We start from the raw sequence: 19,086 nt of genomic DNA on the forward strand, positions 1-19,086 counted from the left end.
ACAGAATGGGAGAAAATATTTACAAGCTGTGCATCTAACAAAGGACTAATATATGGAATCTATAAATAAATCAACAAGCAAAAACAAACAACTGCATTAAAAAGTGGGAAAAAGACATGAACAAACACTTTTCAAAAGAAGACATACATATGGCCAATAAGAATATGAGAGAATGCTTCATATCACTGATCATTAGAGAAATGCAAGTCAAAATCACAATGAGATACCATCTCACACCAGTTAGAGTGGCTATTCATAAGAAGCCAAAAAATAGCAAATGCTGGTGTGGTTGCAAAGAAAAAGGAAAGCTTATACACTCCCCATAGGAATGCAAATTATTTAAGTCCTTGTAGGAAGAAGTGTGGGGATTTCTCAAAGAACTTTAAGTACCATTTTAACCTAGCAATCCCATTATTGGATGTATACTTGGAAAAATATAAATTGTTCTGCCTAACAACACATGCATACATATGCTTGTTGTAGCACTGCTCACAACAGTAAAGTCATGGAATCCACCTAAATACCCATCAGTGGCAGACTGGATAAAGAAAATGTGGCAAGTATATACCATGGAATACCATGCAGGCATAAAAAAGAATGAGATCATATCCTTTGCATAAATATGGATTGAGATGGAGGCCATAATCCAAAACAAACTAACCCCAAAACAGAAAAGCAAATACCACATATTCTCACTTGTAAGTGGGAGCTAAACATTGAGTACACATGGATACAAAAAAGGAAACAACAGCCACCAGGGTCTACTTGATGGTGAAGGGTTGGAAGAAGGAGGTTGAAAAACTACCTATTCATTACTATCCTTATTACCTGGGTGATGAAACAATCTACACCAGCCGCCGTGACACATAATTTACATATTTATCAAATCTGCGCATGTATCCCTGAATCTTACGTAAAAGTTAAATGAAAGTAAGTGCATAGAACAATGTGAATATATTTGTATTGTTGCTTTTATACAAAAATGAAATGTATTTACCAATAACAGCCAAAGGTAATGGGTGGGAACAAAGTTGTAATGAAATAGGAAATTAGAATAAAATGTTCACTTAGAATACATAGGAAGAAAGAAAATTGGTATTTTCTTCCAGAATTGGTAATTCAGAAGGTAAATATAAAAAAATTCTATAAATATATATTTGCTCTCCTTTCTGTTCTCAGCTTTTTACAGGGCATAAAAAGACTATATACAAAGTAGTAATTGCAACACTTTTGATTGGGCTTCTAATGTATGTAACACAATATAGATAAGAACAATAGCACAAAAAACAGGGGAAGGGAATGAAAATACTTTAGAGAAAGTTTCTATCATCCATTGGAATAATGTTATTTTTAAATCTGAAGTTAATTTTGGTCACTTGCGATGTATATTTTAAGCCCTAGAAAAAAACACAAGAAACATAGTTGAAAAATATAATAAAAACGTTAAAGTGGTTTTTATTACACTAGAAATTATCTACTTAATAATAAAGAAGTCACTAGAGGAATAGAAAAACAAAGTGACATGAGGCATATAGAATACAAAAAGCTAAATGGCAGAGGTCAATGCACACATGTCAATTGTAACATTACATGTGAATAAATTAAAAAACCCAATTAAAAGTTAAAAATTATCTTATTGGATGAAATAATAAGATCCAGCTATGTTCTGTTCACAGGAGACTTACTTTAGATTCATTGATGTAGAAGGTTGAAAGCACCTAACAAAAAACACCACGATACATGAAGTAAAAATTGACAGAATTTAAGGAAGAAGGACAATTCAAAATTAATAAAGACTCAAGCAGCTCCCCAACCTTTTTTTTTTTAAAACAGAGTCTTACTCTGACCCCTAGGCTGGAGTGCAATGGTGTGATCTTGGCTCACAGCAACCTCCACCCCCACTGCATTCAAGAAGTTCTTTTGCCTCAGCCTCCCTAGTAGCTGGGATTATAGGTGCCCACCACATCTGGCTAATTTTTGTATATTTCGTAGGGACAGGGTTTCACCATGTTGGCCAGGCCAGTCTCAAACTCCTGACCTCAAGTCCCAAAGTGCCCACCTTGACCTCCCAAAGTGCTGGGATTTACAGGCGTGAGTCACCACACCCAGCCTACCCCACTTTCAACAATAGATGGAGAAGTTAGGCAAAAAAAAAAAAAAAAGAAAAAGAAAAAGAAAAGAAAAAAAAGAAATGGAATATGTGGAAAAAAATAGTACAGGAGAGATTACTTCCAAACTCATTCTATGGAGCCAATTTTATCTTGATACTGAAACCAGACAAAGACATCAAAAGAAAACTATAGACCAATACAATTTTACTGCAAAAATCCTCAGTAAAATACTCAATAAGCCAAATCCAGCAACTCTTAAAAATAATTTTATGACATGGCCAAATGGATTCTATCCCAGGAATGCAAGATTGCTTTCACATACAAAAGTCAGTCAGTGTTATGCCCCATATTAATAAAATAAATGACAAAAACCATATGATCATCTACATAAATGCAGCAAAAAAATTTGACAAAAATTTAACACTCTATCGTGATAAAAACACTCAAAAAATTAGGAATTGCTCTATAAAATCTGGTAGCCAAAATCATATTTCATGATGAAAGACTGCAAGCTTTCCTTCCAATATCAGGAACAAGAACACAAGGTCCACTCTCATCACTTATTCAACATGGTACTTCAAATGCTAGCCAGGACAGTTAGAAAAGAAAAATAAATAAAGGCATTAAGATTTGAAAGGAAAAATAAAACTATATCAATAGATGGCATAATATGTGTAGAAAATGGGAAGACATTTTTTAAACTGTTAGAATAGATATGGTTAGCATAATTATGGGTTATGAAACGACACACACAAAAAAGTTTCTATATGCTGGCAATAAGCAGTATAAAAATGAAATTAAGAAAATTTAAAAATTAAGAAAAAATTTATGTACTATATAATAAAAAAGAACATAACAGGAATAAATTTAGCAAAATAAATGCAAGACTTATACACGGAAAACTAGAAAACATTTTTGAAATACATTTTAAAAGACTTAAATGAAAATATATTCCATATTTATAAATTGGGAGGCAATTTTTAAATGGCAATAATCTCCAAATTCATCTGCAGATTCAATACAATCCCATCAAATTACCAACTACCTTTTTTTTGCAGAAATTGATGAAGTAATCCTAAAACTCATAGGAAAAGTGCAAAGAACATAGTGCAGCAAAAATAAATTTGAAAAAGAAGAATAAAGTTGAAGAATTCACATTTCCTGATCTCAAAACTTATTACACAACTATAATACTAATACAATGTGGTATTTGTGTAAAAATATAATTATAAATCAACTGAATAGATTTGAAAGTATAGAAATAAACCCATAGATTAATGGGCAATATATTTTCCCCAAGAGTGCCAAGACAATTAAATAAGGAAAGAAGTGTTTTCAACCAATCATGTTAAGACAACCAAATATCTACATGCAATGAGTCGAATCCCTCTCTTACATCATAAAAATATAAAAATATGAACTCAAAATGGATGACAGAATTACCTATATAAGCTAAAGCTATAAAAATCTTAGACAAAATCATTCATATGCGTGAATGTTCATTATGCTGGATTAGGCATGAGTTTCTTTGCAATGACACCAAAAACACAAGAAACAAAAGAAAATAAAATACTTTGACTATATCAAACCTAAAAAAATATTGTGCTACAAATGATGCCACATAAAAAAGTTAAAACTTTTTTAACATAAAAAGTTAAAAGACCACCCACAGAATGAAAACAAACTTTTTTACTAATAATATACATGATAAGAGACAAAGAGCTGTTACAAATCAATAATAAAAATACAAATAACCCAATTTTTTAAATGGCAAAATAACTAAATAGAAACGTTTCCAAAGAAGAAACCTAAATGGCCAATGAGCACATTAGGCAAATACACATCCAAAGCACAATGAGATGCAAATTCACTTCTACTAAGAGATTTCACTTCCACTAGGAGACAAGATACAATAACACACACAACAGCACAAAGAGACATGCAATAACAAATATTGGTGAGGGTGTGGATAAACTGAAACCTTTATACATTGCTGGTGGGAATGTTAAATGGTGCAACCTCTTTGGAAAACAGTTTGGCACTTCCTCCAAAGTTTAGACATAGAATCATTACATGACCCAACAATTCTACTTTTAAGTACATACGCAAGAAAAATAAAAACGTATTTCTACACAAAACCTTATTCATAAATGTTCATAGTAACATTATTTATAAATGCCAAAAGTAGAAACAACTCAAATATCCATCAACTGATGAACGAATAATCAAAATATTATTTGGCAATAAAAATAAATTACTGATACATGCAACAACACTGAAGAAACTTGAAAACATTGTGCTAAGTGAAACAAGCCATTCACAAAAGACCGTTTATTGTATGTTTCCTTTTATATTAAACGTCTAGGATACGCAAAGCTATAGAAGAAAATTTAAATTAGTGCTTGCCAATGGCTGGGGAGTGGGCAGGAGGGATGGTGATGGGTGTGATAGCAAATGGGTATGAAGTTCATTTTATGGATGATGAAAATATTTTATTTTATTTATTTTTTTATTTTTTTATTATTTTTATTTTTTTTTTTTGAGACGGAATCTCACTCTGTTGCCCAGGCTGGAGTGCAGTGGTGCGATCTCGGCTCACTGCAAGCTCTGCCTTCCGGGTTCACGCCATTCTCCTGTCTCAGCCTCAGCTGGGACTACAGGCGCCTGCCACCACCCCTGGCTAATTTCTTGTATTTTTTTCTTTAGTATAGATGGGGTTTCACCGTGTTAGCCAGGATGGTCTCCGCCAGGCATGGTGGCTCACGCCTGTAATCCCAGCACTTTGGGAGACCGAGGTGGGCCGATCATGAGGTCAGGAAAAATATTTTAACCTGTCTATATATATATAGTAAAAGCTAGTGAATTTTATGGTATGTGAACAGTATCTCAATAGGCACATTTCAAAAGTGGAATAAAATGTAATGTCATCAGAAAAATATAATGCCTCAGAGAACACAAGATTTTTGTTTTCATAGGTGAAGTCTTTTACCTAAGTAACAACAACAACAACAAAAACAGAAACCAATAGCATATGTACTTTTTAGAAAAGGATATAATTTATTGTTCTGACACCATAAAAGAAATAAATATACATTCACAAGAGAAACTTCCTTCCACTTTTTTTTTTTTTTGAGACGGAGTTTCACTCTTGTCACCCACAATGGAGTGTAATGGTCCGATCCTGGCTCACTGCAACCTCCGCCTCCCGGGTTCAAGCCATTCTCCGGTCTCAGCCTCCCGAGTAGCTAGGATTACAGGTGCCCGCCACCACTCCCGGCTAATTTTTTTGTATTGTTAGTAGAGATGGGGTTTCACCATGTTGGCCAGGCTGGTCTCGAACTCCTGACCTCAGTTTATCTGCCTGCCTCAGGCTCCCAAAGTGCTGGGATTACAGGCGTGCGCCACTGTGCTGACCCTATAAATTCTTTAAGACTAAAAAAACTGTAAGAAGTTAGTCTAATGAAAGGGAAAATATTCTCAAGATACTTGATTTTAGAGCATACAATGGAATCAAAGAAATCCTAAGCCTTTTTTAAGCATTTGAATCCGTGGAGACTTACCCCAAAGCACAGCAATCCTCTCGTTATATTATGTATAGCTGTTAGAGACGATATATTTTTATTTTAAAAAATGCCTTGAAAAGTCAATATGATTTATTTCCTTTTATCATGTGATGAACCACTTTAGTTGCAGGTTGTGGAAAATAATTTATCTCGATATTGCTTCAAAGTCCACACATTTATACAGGGTGTTATTTAGCACACACATTCAGAAATAATCCTTGTTAAAGCAGCATTTATCAGGACTATTTCAAATCTATATGTCTGTATGCATATTTGCATCAATTTGAGGAGAGACCACAGTTTCAGCAGAAGGGAACACTCCAATAGTTAAGAAAAATTGCTGTATACTATTGTTTTACTTTTATATTTTTCCTACAATTTTTAACTTAATCTATCACAAGTCACTTGAAAATTCTAGCTCATATTTTCCTAAGAGATAAAAAGATTTGAATTAATTAAAGTTATGAACTTGCCTCTAATAGCTTATATATTTAATTCTTCTTTAATCTCTCTAGGTAACAAACTTTTAATCTGGCTAGGTAACAACTTTTCCATTTACCACGGTTATACTTTGCTGTCAACTTCTGCATGTTTTCAAATGTGGTACTGGATTTCCTGGTGTCATTACAGATCTCTCATATCTCACATATAGTCTGCCGACGTGTATCATCATGTCCTACTTGTACATTGGAGCAGCATCTCTCTTGGATCCTATTACGTCACTTGGCTTTCTTTGTCACTAGAAATCATGTGGTAAACATTTTATTCTTTTTCTAAATGTGAATTTTTATGAACTGTTTACTACAGCCAGGTAAAAACGAACAAATATTATTTTGTTACATAAAATGTGCTTATAATCGTTTAAATAAAAGACTTGCATTTCTCAGTCTAACTTTGTGCCTAATATATGTTAATAGTCCACCTCTCTACAGCCACATTCTTGATATATATCAAGTCTCAATCATATAATTGACATGGAAACAAAGCCTGAAATATGAGATAATAGAGGTAAAAAAGTTAATGAAAAACTTTGGGAGGTCGAGGCGGGCGGATCACTGGAAGTCAGGAGTTCGAGACCAGCCTGGCCAACATGGTGAAACCCTGTCTCTACTAAAAATACAAAAATTAGCCAGGTGTGGTGGTGCATGCCTGTAATCCCAGCTACTCAGGAGACAGAGGCAGAAGAATCGCTTGAACCTGGGAGGTAGAGTTTGCAGTGAACTGAGGTAGCACCACTGAACTCCAGCCAGCGCCACAGAGCAAGACTCCACCTCAAAAAAAAAAAAAAAAAAAAAAGAGTTAATGACATAACCACTCATCTAATAACCCCAAAAAGAATCAAGGAATTTATTTTTAAACTCTTCCTCTTTCTCATCCTTTATGTCCTTTATATACCATCTTTCTTATAGTATTATAAATTCTATCACCTAAATGTAAATCCAGAGTTCATATTCACATTCACTACTTTCATTCATATCTTCATAATTTCTCAAGACCGTTGACATTATTTCTTAGATGCTCACTCAAAAGGTTGCCTGATATCTCTGCCATAAACTTATAACTTTGCTTTGAATAATCTTTTTTTCTTTCTTTTTTTTTTTTTTTTTTTTTTTGTGAGACAGCTTCTTGCTCTGTCACCCAGGCTGGGTACAGTGGCTTGATCTCAGCTCACTGCAATCTCTGCCTCCTGGGTTCAAGTGATTCTCATGCCTCAGCCTCCCAAGTATCAAGTAGCTGGGAATACAGGCATGTGCCACCACACCCAGCTAATATTTGTGTTTTTTAGTAGAGGCAGGGTTTTGCCATGTTGGCCAAGCTGGTCTTGAACTCATGGCCTCAAGTGATCCACCCGCCTCGGCTTCCCAAAATGCTGGGCTTATAGGTGTAAGCCACCACACTGTGCTGCTTTGAATAATCTTTTTAAAAATACAATTTAAAAAATAAGCTCAGCAATTCCACCTCTAGAAATGTATTATACAGAAATAGTTTACGATCCAAAATACTGTAAATGAATTGTAACTGTGACATATGAATAAACCTGATAATATGTGCTATGAACAAATAGATGTTTTTAAAACTTCCGCTTTGTGTTTCTAAGGGTATAGGCCCAATTTAAGAGAACAATAGATTATAATTATAAAATGTAAGACATATAAGTAGTCTAATTGAGAAGAGATTGATGTTTAGCATAATAGAAACATACTTCACATGACAGAGTAACAGGAATTTGAGGGTGACCACTGGTTGCCTCTAAATTAAGAGTGAGTGTCATGAACATTAGTTAAAGCTCTCTGATAGGAAGAGAAGATTTCCTAACGATACAGCAGTAGATCTCATGGTAAGAAGAGATACACAGCCCTTATAGATTTCTTGTTGTGAGGAATGTCTGGTTTAGTTTTTGAAACTATAATACTTAACATTTCATTTTGAACTTGTTTCCTTTTTTAGTGCTGAAATTATTCATTTTTAACTCAAAATATGTACTGTAAGTGTGTTATACACAACAGCCTTGGATGTGTGGTGCTTTGGGGAAGGAAGTTATAAAGATGTCTGTGCATTAAGCAATGCAGGGCAAAGAAAAGACAGTAATCAAAGAAGCAAAAACTAAGAGTGCAGAATCAAAATGGAGCCAATATCAAGAATCTGGAGCCGGAGCTAACAGCAAAACATACCCTACATACTGGGGAATCCTAGGCAATGTTTGGAAATATTTACTCAACTTTTGATAGTATATGAGCTATAGAGCTTAGGTCATTTTATCTGGCTATATTAAATCGCTCCAAAATGCAGGAAAACTTAGAGACATTTTGGCAGATTTTTCATTGAACTATTGATAGTTTTATATCTATAAAGTGGGAATTCTGAGATGAAGTAGAAGTGAGGATAGAGGACTAGAGATAATTTTTTCTAAATTTATATATTTCAGTGTGATTTAACTTTTTACCACAAGCCTGCATTACGCCATTCTTTGTGTTGATTGTAGGAATACCTGAGACTGGTAATTTCTAAAGAAAAGAGGTTTAATTTTCTCATGGTTTGCAGGATATACAAGCATGACACTGGCATCTGCTCAGCTTCTGGGGAGGCCTCAGGAAGCTCACAATTATGGCCTAAGGTGAAGGGGGATCATGCGTCTCACAAGGCAAGCGCAAGAACAAGGGAGAGTGGGGGTAATGACATGTAAACAACCAGACCTTGAGAGAACTCACTCACTATCGCAAAGATAGTGCCAAGCTATAAGAAATCCCCCCAACCCACTTGACCCAAACACCTCCCACCAGATCCTATCTCCAACACTGAGATTACAATTTAACGTGAGATTTCATGGAGATAGATATTCAAACTATATCAAAGACTATTTTAAAAACCAATAAGGCTTTGAACATTTCATCTCCAGTATGAAGTGTTCCTCAATTCTACCATATGGAGAATTGATCACTTTCTTCTCTGAGATCTTCTCAAAGGCAGGGGCCATACCTAGCATAGTACTTGACACATGAGTCACTTAATATATGTTTGTTGAACAATCATTTAGTTTAACATCATTATTTCACAGGTTAGATAGATGAGAGACAAAACATTAAATTTATCCACAGCAGTTTCTCAAACTCTGGTCCCCGAGCCAGAAGCATCAGTATCTCCTGAGATGTTAGAAATGCAGTTTTGGGCCCCACTTCAGACCTAGAAGTTCAGAAACTCTGGATGCCACAGAGATCTGTGCTTTATCAAGCTCTCTTGATACTTGATGCACACTCAAGTTTGAGAACCATTGCTCAAAGGTAACATAGGTAGTATGGAATAAACAAAAATAGATATTTGAAATGAAGGTTTATATTGAATTATAATGTATGACATACAAAAACGGATTCAGTGCCTAGAATAAATATTTCTAAGTTGACTTTTCACTGCAAAACCAACAAATTCATTTTTATATTTGTCTCACTTAATGTTACTGCTCTGGCTACATAAACTCTGCCTGTATCATAATGCTAAAACATAAAATGGAATGATCAACCTTTGAAATACTGAGTTTATTCGTAAACAAATGAGCCATCTCATTTTCATGAGCAAATCGCTTTAAATTACACATTTATGATCTTAAGTAAATCCAGTTACATGTTAATTATATTAGAATGAAAATGGAGCTAAAGATGCTGTAATAATTACATGAAAACTATTATTTTATTTTCTATGCTTTATGCTTTGGAACATTGAAAAGAGGGTCCCTTTCTATAATGATGATGCTCACTGTAAAGAGAATACTATGTTGTAGTTATTGTGGGGGCCTGTCAAACACAATTGCTTACATATTTGCAACCTGAAATTGTTTGTCTATATGATCTCAACATATATTTTTCTGCTTAAGGGGAAAATTACTCTATTAAGAAAAACTAGCTAGAACCACATCACTACGAAAGAAGTCATTGGTGACAGTGGTATGTAAGAAAAGAGCAGGTAAAATCATATTAGTTGATGCTGTGGTTGCAAATAGTTCTAATAAATGGATCTGTGTTTCTACCAGCTACATCCCTGAAACAAAGATAAAATGGTCATGAATTGGACTTTAGAATATACACAGTATGTAAGCAAGTCTTAGGCATGTTACCCCACTTGTTATTCCTTGACACATATTGTTTAAGAACATATTTACTGCTTGTATTATGTTTGATTCAAGTATTTTATACTAAATTAGTATATATGAAGCACAGGAGAAAGGAAGAAATAGTGTTAAAATATTTCTAATTCTAAGTCTCTCTCTATATAAAACAAAACTGATATTTAATTTTAAAAATCACTTGTAATAGACTCTCTGAGCTTCTTCTCCAAACAAGGGTCAAATTTCCATCTTCAAGATATGAACTTTGACTTTACTAAGGGAGACCACAGGCTTCAAGTATGACCTATAACTTTGCATCTCTGTACTTGTCATTCTAATTGAATCATACATCTGCTCTATCAAAGCAAATATGTCACTTCAATCCTTCCTTTTAGCTGTACTAAAAGATTAATAAGAAGTGGATTATCCATATCTCATTAATGAAGGAATAAAGCAACATAAAAATAATCGTGCAACCTTGCATTACAACACTGCTTTCAAATTCAAAAATAAAAGCTAGTGGATTTTTTTTTCTTTGTTGCTTGGCTAGAGTTTGTCTTGTTATATTGGTTTTGATGTTTCCTCCAGTCCAGTTCTCTTCCAGTAAACAAATCTGCCTTGTTTCCAGATAGCAAACTCAATTTTTCTATTTAGCAAAACTCTAATAATATTTTGTTCGTTTAGTATCATGTCTTCACCTTGATTTTTTAACTTTGGGACATATGTACATTAGTATCCGTTAAAATTTACATAAATGATTTAATTTTCTTACTCTAGTCTCACATTTATTGTCATGACAATATGCAGAAAAAAGTGATTTTTTATTGTGCTTTACTTTTAAGAAATGATTGTTGATATCGTGCAAAAAGCTTTCATCTTTGTTGGATTTCTCTCTGATTTTATCTAGAAGTCTCTCAGGAGAGTGGTATAAACTCTCGCACTGCCCTGACAGGCCTCCAGGGAATTTGATCATGGATGTTTACAAGGTGTCTTTCACAAAATATTTTTTGACCCGACAGACAGCCTGATGCCTGAGTGTTTGACTGGTGACCAGGTGTCCCTCTCACAGGAAACTAGTTTATACTGGCAGATGCCCTTGTTGCTCTTGTCTGACCTGTGTCTAGTTTATTTCTGCCAAAATATCCTCTTGACTGGGAGAAAAGTTAGGTTTGGATGTGTCAGCTAAGTGAGACCCAGAGGAGGCAACACAATAAAAACAGATGAAACTACAAGAGCAGTTTATTACTCACAGGTCCACAAGAGAAGAGGGAGACTGATAAGGGCCAATGGGAAGTTCACAGGGACAATATGCTCAATCAGCAAGTGGGGAACCAGAAAGAGATGGATATATGGGTACAGGACTTTACTGTTATCCAGGGTATTACCCAAGCAGCTCTCCCAAGGGGAGTTCTAATAAGTAGCTTTAGAGGTAGCAGGCATGTACTCTAAGTGGTCACACTGTGACTGAAAGGTGTTTACATATCTTCCCAGTCCATGAAGGTTGTGGGTGTTGATGGAATCAGTCAAGAAGGTTGTACCTATATGTCCCAGAGAGAGGTGGTCACCAGGAGGTGGTTATATAAGCCAGTTATCTGGATTGACAACACTGAGGACTTGGAAGGAGATGCAAGACTAGAAACTGTGTCAAGGGTGAATAAGCTCTGTTTCTAATATAAGAAAGTTAAACCCATATTCAAAATGGATGCCAGGACAACATAAAGTCATAGAACACCACAACCCTGCAATAGGAAGAATTGCATACCATTTTCTTACATTAAGATTCATTTATAAAATGAGATGATATTAACTACTCTGTAGAACTGAAATATGTGGACTCATTTAGGCCAAGAGCTGCCATATAGGAGAAACCCCCAAAATAGTGATAGAGCCTGAAATTTACAGAACATACTAACTGTAGCCAAAGATTTAACCAGGGGATGTATATTATATTCCACTCATACGTATAGAAATCAAACAATGTTTATTCCAGCAATACACAAAAATTTGGGTACATTTTCATATACGTAACTGAGATATTTCAACAATTCTATCCATAAACCCAACTGATCATTTAAAAGAGACACAGTGAGGTCCTATTACACAAATTATATAATATCAAGATAGCTATCTTTTTATAATTTAGGGATTATATTTATTCATTAAACATATATTTAGTGAGCACCAGCAATATGCTGGGCAATGAATGACAGAGAAGGTCTCTGCTATGAGAAAGCATATGTTATAACAGTAGGAGATAAGCAATAAACAGGAATGTATATATCAGGTAGTTCATACGTGTATTGACCAAAAACAAAAATCAACAAGCTGATGTAATGGAAAGGGATTGAAAGTCTGCTTTAGATTGAATGATCAAAAAGCGATTTGCTGAAAAAGTAACATTCAAACTGAAAATTGAATATCAAAAGTAGCAAACTAGGTAAAGAATCTTAAGGCAGGTTATTACAGCAGGGAGAAAAGCTCCTTCAAAGGAACTCAGAACATTAGAGGACTACAAAGAGGCCCACTGTAGCAAGCAGAGTTTGTCTAAAGGAGGGAGCTTTACAATGAGGACTAAGTGGAAGGCGAACTGAGGGCAGATGACTGTGCAGAAAGCTTTGCAGGCCAGGATAAGGAACATGAATTCTATTCTATGTGGAAAAAAGATGCCATTTAGGGTTTTAGGTAATGAATGACATGACTTATTGTAATCATTTTTACCTGTTTTAACAGTCAAAGGTGCTTGAAGCATGTATCTTTTCTTCCCCCCTGAGGTACCACTTTTGGATCAGCTATTAAAAGTATCCAAAGATCTGTTGGGCACGGTGGCTCATGCTTGTAATCCCAGCACTTCCGGAGGCTGAGGTGGGCGGATCAACTGAGGTCAGGAGTTTGAGACTAGCCTGGCCAACAAGTGAAACACTGCCTCTACTAAAACTACAAAAAATTAGCCAGGTAAGGTAGTGGGCACCTGTAATCCCAGCTACTCGGGACACAGAGGCAGGAGACTCGCTTGAACCTGAGGGGCGGTGAGCCTAGATTGCACCCCTGCACTCCAGCCTGGGCAACACAGTGAGACTCCATCTCAAAAAAAGAAGAAAAAAAAAAAAAGAAGAAGTATCCAAAGATCTTCCAAATGTTCCAAATGTTCTCAAATGTTATGTCAAGACACTGAAATACTTCACTAAATACCTCCTATGGGGATTGAAAAATATGCTGTTTGCAATGGGCATTTTCTTTCTAATGTTTGTTTACTCTGGTATACTTAAGTCTAGGCTTCTTAAATGTTTTTCTTAGAATGAGTTTTCACACCAAGTTGATTTTTTATTGCAAGTGTTGTGCTTGGCAAAACACTAATGAAATCCATAGCATATTAATATTAAACAGAATTACAGTTCTGTGATTTTGTGCTATTGTAAACACTAACAATAAAGGCTATTGAAGAAAAAAATAAGATTATGGTTAACAGAAGAGTATATACTTCAAAGAATTAGGAATTATATTTATTCATTAAACACACATTTAGTGGGTGCCAACAATCCTGGGCAATGAATGACATAGACAAGGTCTCTTCTATGAGAAAGCATATGTTATGTGCTTTGGATTTTGAGTAGGTAAAGTAACAGAATACATAATCCTTGAATTCAAATGTTATCTTCTACTCACTGTTAGATATTTCAATCAGGAAAAAAATGGAAAAAATAGCAAAGCAAATAACCTCAATAGATTGTTTTATTGTTGTCATTAAATATTTAATAATTAATCTAAAATGGTGAAAAACTTCCAGAAGAAGCATAGTGGATGGGAAATGTCAGACAATATTTTAGATTCACAGCTAAGCTGGTCAATAAATAAAAAGAAGGTGCAGAAATCTTGTTAGACTGGCATAGTGCACAACCGCCTGACTTCTGAGAGAGGGAGAAAGCAATGTCATTCATCTTGCATAATATTCCCTCTCTGGTAAGATTAGTTGATAACACAAGAGAATTTTCCCTGGCTTTACCTGACAAAAACTTGATACATCTTCTAGCAAGAGCAATTTTTCTACCATATTCAGCAATAGTAGTTTCTGAAGGGCTCTCTTATCTCATTTCTTATTCATCAATCTCCAAAAGACATGTTAGAAATAGCAAAATGTAAATCTCTTTATAACAAAATTAATCAAATTTTTTTACTTGTCTTTCAAGTGACACTGACTCATTGTCAGCTGAACATATGTAACAAATGCTTGTCATTTCTGAGTACTCAAAGAGCACGATCTAAAAGAGAGATAATTTCTTTTGACAAATGTATGTCAACACAAGGAACTACCTTTTTTGCTAATGATTCACCTGTCATGTAATCTTTTAAAATTAATACTTACCCACAGGTTATGGAGGAAGACTATGATAGTCACTTTATATAATTATGGTTCTGAGGAAGCATATTTCCTTGAGTTTCTCAGTTTAGCGTTTTGTCAAAATGGATAAGAAAAAACACATAACTCTATACTCTCATATTTTTTCTTAAAACATTCCTATTAACATACAAATTAGATTTCATGTGATATTAACCCTAAATTTGGCACAGCGAAATTTAATTGAAGAGAAACACTTGATAAAAAATCAATTTCCCTAATAAATTATGTTTGATTTACCTTATCCTTGTATATTATTGCCATTTGACATTTATAATTTTATTTCTAAGAAAAGTGTAGAAATCTTTAGCTGTACAGCAACAATTTGTATGTTCTGAAGAAATAAAATTTTGTGAAAAGAAAATCCAAATATCAAGTTTTCTTCCTTGATTGTATTTCCAAGTAGTTTAAAATGTTTTGTATGAATAATTCTTAGAATCCAAACTAACATGTAATCAAAAAATGTATTTCACTGGTTGTACGATAAAGCCTATAAAATTGAATTGCATTGTTTCCCAATATACCTTAAACTTTGTCTCAACAACAGAACATTTATATTTTAATTATTACTTTTTTATTAGTTACATACCATGGTACTTTATAAAATTATGAAGAGGCTTATAATTTTCACTATAAGTGACATAGTTATTAAATACTAAGTCACATTGTTCCAAAAACAAATTCAGGTGGCTTTATAAGAAATGTACAATACACTTAAATAGAATAAATTAAGTAAGGTAAGAAAAGTAAGCAAATACAAGATAAAACATGAAAATCCACACACAAATGAGGCTAGTCAAAATTTTATATTATACAATTCTATACATTTGCCATAAACTGACCACAATTTTGCCTCTAAGCTGTTTAACAGAAAACTCAGGGAAGAAAATCTAGTAAATCATGTATTCCACATAGCCCTTAAGACAAACACCAAATAGAGTAAAGTGACAGTATTTCTAATATTAGTATCAGAAAAAAAGTTGTCTCCTAAGGGTTCTCAAAAAGAAGATGCTGTGTAATGGAGTGAATATCTTCAAAGGTTTAGGATCTCTTTTTTCTTAAAGAGTCTCTCAGGGTAGACCAGTGGCATTACAAGCAAGTGCAATTTCTACAAAAGTTCCTGTAGAGAAACCATTTGATGCAACTAGCTTCTCGGCAACACTTCCTTCCAATTGTTGATTCTCTTTGATAATCTTTCAAGAAATAGAGTGTGCCAGGGAGTTTGTTTCCATATTGAATTATGGGCTCTTAAGATGTAGCTCTATGTTAGCATTTAAAGGCAAAGCCTTAACTGACAGATGAGAAGGGAGAAGGGTTAGGGGACCCAAGGACCACAACATGGACATGTTCTGAAGAGAGGACTATTCCAGTTCCTCTGAGAGAGGTCAGATGAATAGCTTATACAGGGCTAGGGCTACCTGAAAAATAATTTTGAACCTACTGTAGCAGAAAAATGGACAGCTAAGGAAGAAGTTTTCACTGCCTTGATTTTTAAGAAATAGTGTCTTAAACGTTTGTTGAGTTTTTATTGTATTATACATTATTGCTGTCAAAAACACTTGAGGAGCACTGACTCATGAGTTGATAGCATTCTTATGCAATTATGCAGATAGGAAATGAGGTTAAGACATTAGCCTAAGATCGTGTGGTTAGTGTGTAGTAGAACTAATAATTGAAGCAAGGATTCCTGGCCCCAAAGTCCGGACTCTTCATTGCTATCAGTAAATCACAGGGTGTTACAATAGACTGTTCTTTGTAACAATTTGAGTATATTATGGCATTGATTTAACTTTTAAAAGAGACTTCCAAAATTATTTGCCTTTGCAACAGAAAATAAAATAAAATTTGGAATTATTCTTATGTATTAAAAAAATCTGCTCTATATGAGAGCAGGCTATCTTTAAATTTAAAAAAATATTGTTGGCAGTCATGCTAAGCAAACAACTATTCTGCAAATTCAAGAGGAAGTGACCTTTTATATAACATATACCAGCAAATTATATTAACTGATGGGTTACATATATATGTATAAAATTTTCATTAAAATTGAAAAAGATAACAAATAAAATTTTTAAAAGAGAGAAAGTACCCAGGTGAGGTGGTGTGAGCCTGTAGTCCCAGCTACTTGGGAGGCTGAGGTGGAGGAGTAGCTTGAGTCTAAGAATTCAAGGCTGCAGTGAACTGTGATCAGGCCATTGCACCTCAGCCTGGGTGACAGAAGGAGTCCTTGTCTCTAAAAAAGGAAAAAGAGAGAGAGTGACATAAAACTAAAATTAGCACTATAGCTGTATCAGTTTGAATAAAATATCTAAACATGATGGAACGATGTCAAAGTAAAATGTATTTAGCTTGGTACTTGTAGAGGGTTGAATTGTGGCCCCCAAAATATATTCTAGATTCTGCCTAGAACCTGTGAATATGACTTTATTTGGGAAGAGTCTTTGTAGATGCAATTAAGTAAAGTAACTTGAAATTATGCTAAATTATCCAGGTGGGCCTTTAATCAAAACACAAGTTTCCTTAAAAACAGAGAAGACATCCATTGATAAGAAGGATGAGAAAAACAAATGAAACAGAGATGACAGAGAGAGAAGGGAGAAGAAAAGTTCATGGAAAATGGTGGCAGAGATTGAAGCTATGTCATCTCAAGCCAAAAATTGTTTGAAGCTACCAGAAATTGGAAGAGGCAAGCAAAGATATCTCCTATATTCTTTGGAGAAAGCAAAGACTTGCTGAACCCTTAATTAGGACTTCTGACCCCATGAAGCATGAGAGAATCAATTTCAGCCCTTTTTAAGCCACCAAATTTGAAGATGTTTGTTACAGGAGCCCTAGGCTAATTCAGTGGCTATCTACACAGATATTTCAATATGCCCATAAGTGGGTAATTTCAACTGACGTTGAATCTCAATGAAATTAAATGTTATTAATCATAAATATACTATGCTTTCATTTCTTTTTTTTTTTTCTTGTTTCTCAGAGACAGTCTTGTTCTGTCAGCCAGGTTAGAGTAAAGTGGCATGATCAAAGTTTCGGGATGCAAAATCAGTGTACAAAAATCAGTAGCAGTTCTACATTCCAATAACTTTCAAGTTGAGAGCCAAATCAAGAATGCAGTCTCTCATAATTGCCACAGAAAGAATGAAATGCCTAGAAATACAGATAACCAAAGAGGTAAAGGATTTCTACATGCAGAATTACAAAACACTGAAGAAAGTAATAAAAGACAACACAAATAAATTAAAAAATAACCCAAGCTTACAGATTGGAAGAATGAACATCACTAAAATACCCATACTGCCCAAAACAATTTACAGATTTAATGCTATTTCTATCAAATTACTAATGTCACTTTTCCACAAATTAGAAAAAATCAATTCTAAAATTTGTATGGAATCAAAAAGAGCCCAAATAGCCAAAGTAATACAAAGCAAAAAATAAATCTGGAGGCATCACATTACCTGACTTCAAAGTATACTATATGGTTACAATAACCAAAACAGCATGGTACTAGTACAAAAACAGACATATAGACCAAAAGAAAAGAATAGACAATCCAGAAATAAAGCCACATACCTATAACCATCTGATTTTCAACAAACTTGACAAAAATAAGCAATGGGGAGATGACTTCTTATTCAATAAATGCTCCTGGGATAGCTAGCATGTCTATATGCAGAAATATTACACTGGATTCCTACATACCACCATACACAAAAAATTAACCTAAGATAAAGACGTAAATGTAAAACCTCAAACTATAAAAATCCTAGAAGAAACCCTAGGAAACACCCTTCTCAATATCAGCCTTAGCAGAGAATTTATGGGCAAATCCTCAAACAAAAATTTATACAACAAAAACAAAAATTGGCTAATGACAGGACATAATTAAAGAGTTTCTGCATAGCAAGATAAACTATCAATGGAATAAACAGACAACCTAAAGAATGAGAGAAAATATTTGCAAACTATGTACCCAACAAAGGTCTATTATCCAGAATCTATAAGAAACTTTAACAAATCAACAAGCAAAAAACAAATAACCTTATTCAAAATTGGGCAAAGGACAAGAGCAGACACTTCTCAAAAGAAAACATACATACAACCAACAAGCATATGAAAAAAGGTTAATTGTCATTAATCATCAGAGAAATGCAAATCAATACCACAGTGACATACCATCTCAAACCAACAAGAATGGCTTTTGTTAAAAAGTCAAGAAATAACATATGCTGGTGAGGCTCTGGAAAAAAAGAAACACATACACTGCTGCTGAGAATGTAAACTAGTCCAGTCACTGTGGAGAGCAGTTTGGAGATTTCTCCAAGCCCTATGAATTGAACTACCATTTGACTCAGCAATCTCATTACTGTGTATACACTCAAAGGAAAATAAATTGTTCTACCAAAAAGAACAATATGT

The 19,086-nt window shown here is 34.4% G+C and overlaps 1 protein-coding gene across 1 annotated transcript in view; it reads right to left on the reverse strand.

Moving 5' to 3' along the window:
* Positions 1–15,254: 15,254 nt before the first annotated feature.
* The window catches only part of ARAP2 (ArfGAP with RhoGAP domain, ankyrin repeat and PH domain 2), a 247,505-nt gene continuing 243,673 nt past the window's right edge, over positions 15,255–19,086 (reverse strand). The window contains exon 37 of the transcript XR_010126032.1: positions 15,255–16,897. The gene's annotated coding sequence lies outside the window, so the exon portion shown is untranslated. The remainder of the gene's footprint in view (positions 16,898–19,086) is intronic.

The sequence above is a fragment of the Pongo pygmaeus genome, chromosome 3 (genome assembly GCF_028885625.2).
Source record: "Pongo pygmaeus isolate AG05252 chromosome 3, NHGRI_mPonPyg2-v2.0_pri, whole genome shotgun sequence".
In the NCBI taxonomy this organism is placed as follows: Eukaryota; Metazoa; Chordata; class Mammalia; order Primates; family Hominidae; genus Pongo; species Pongo pygmaeus.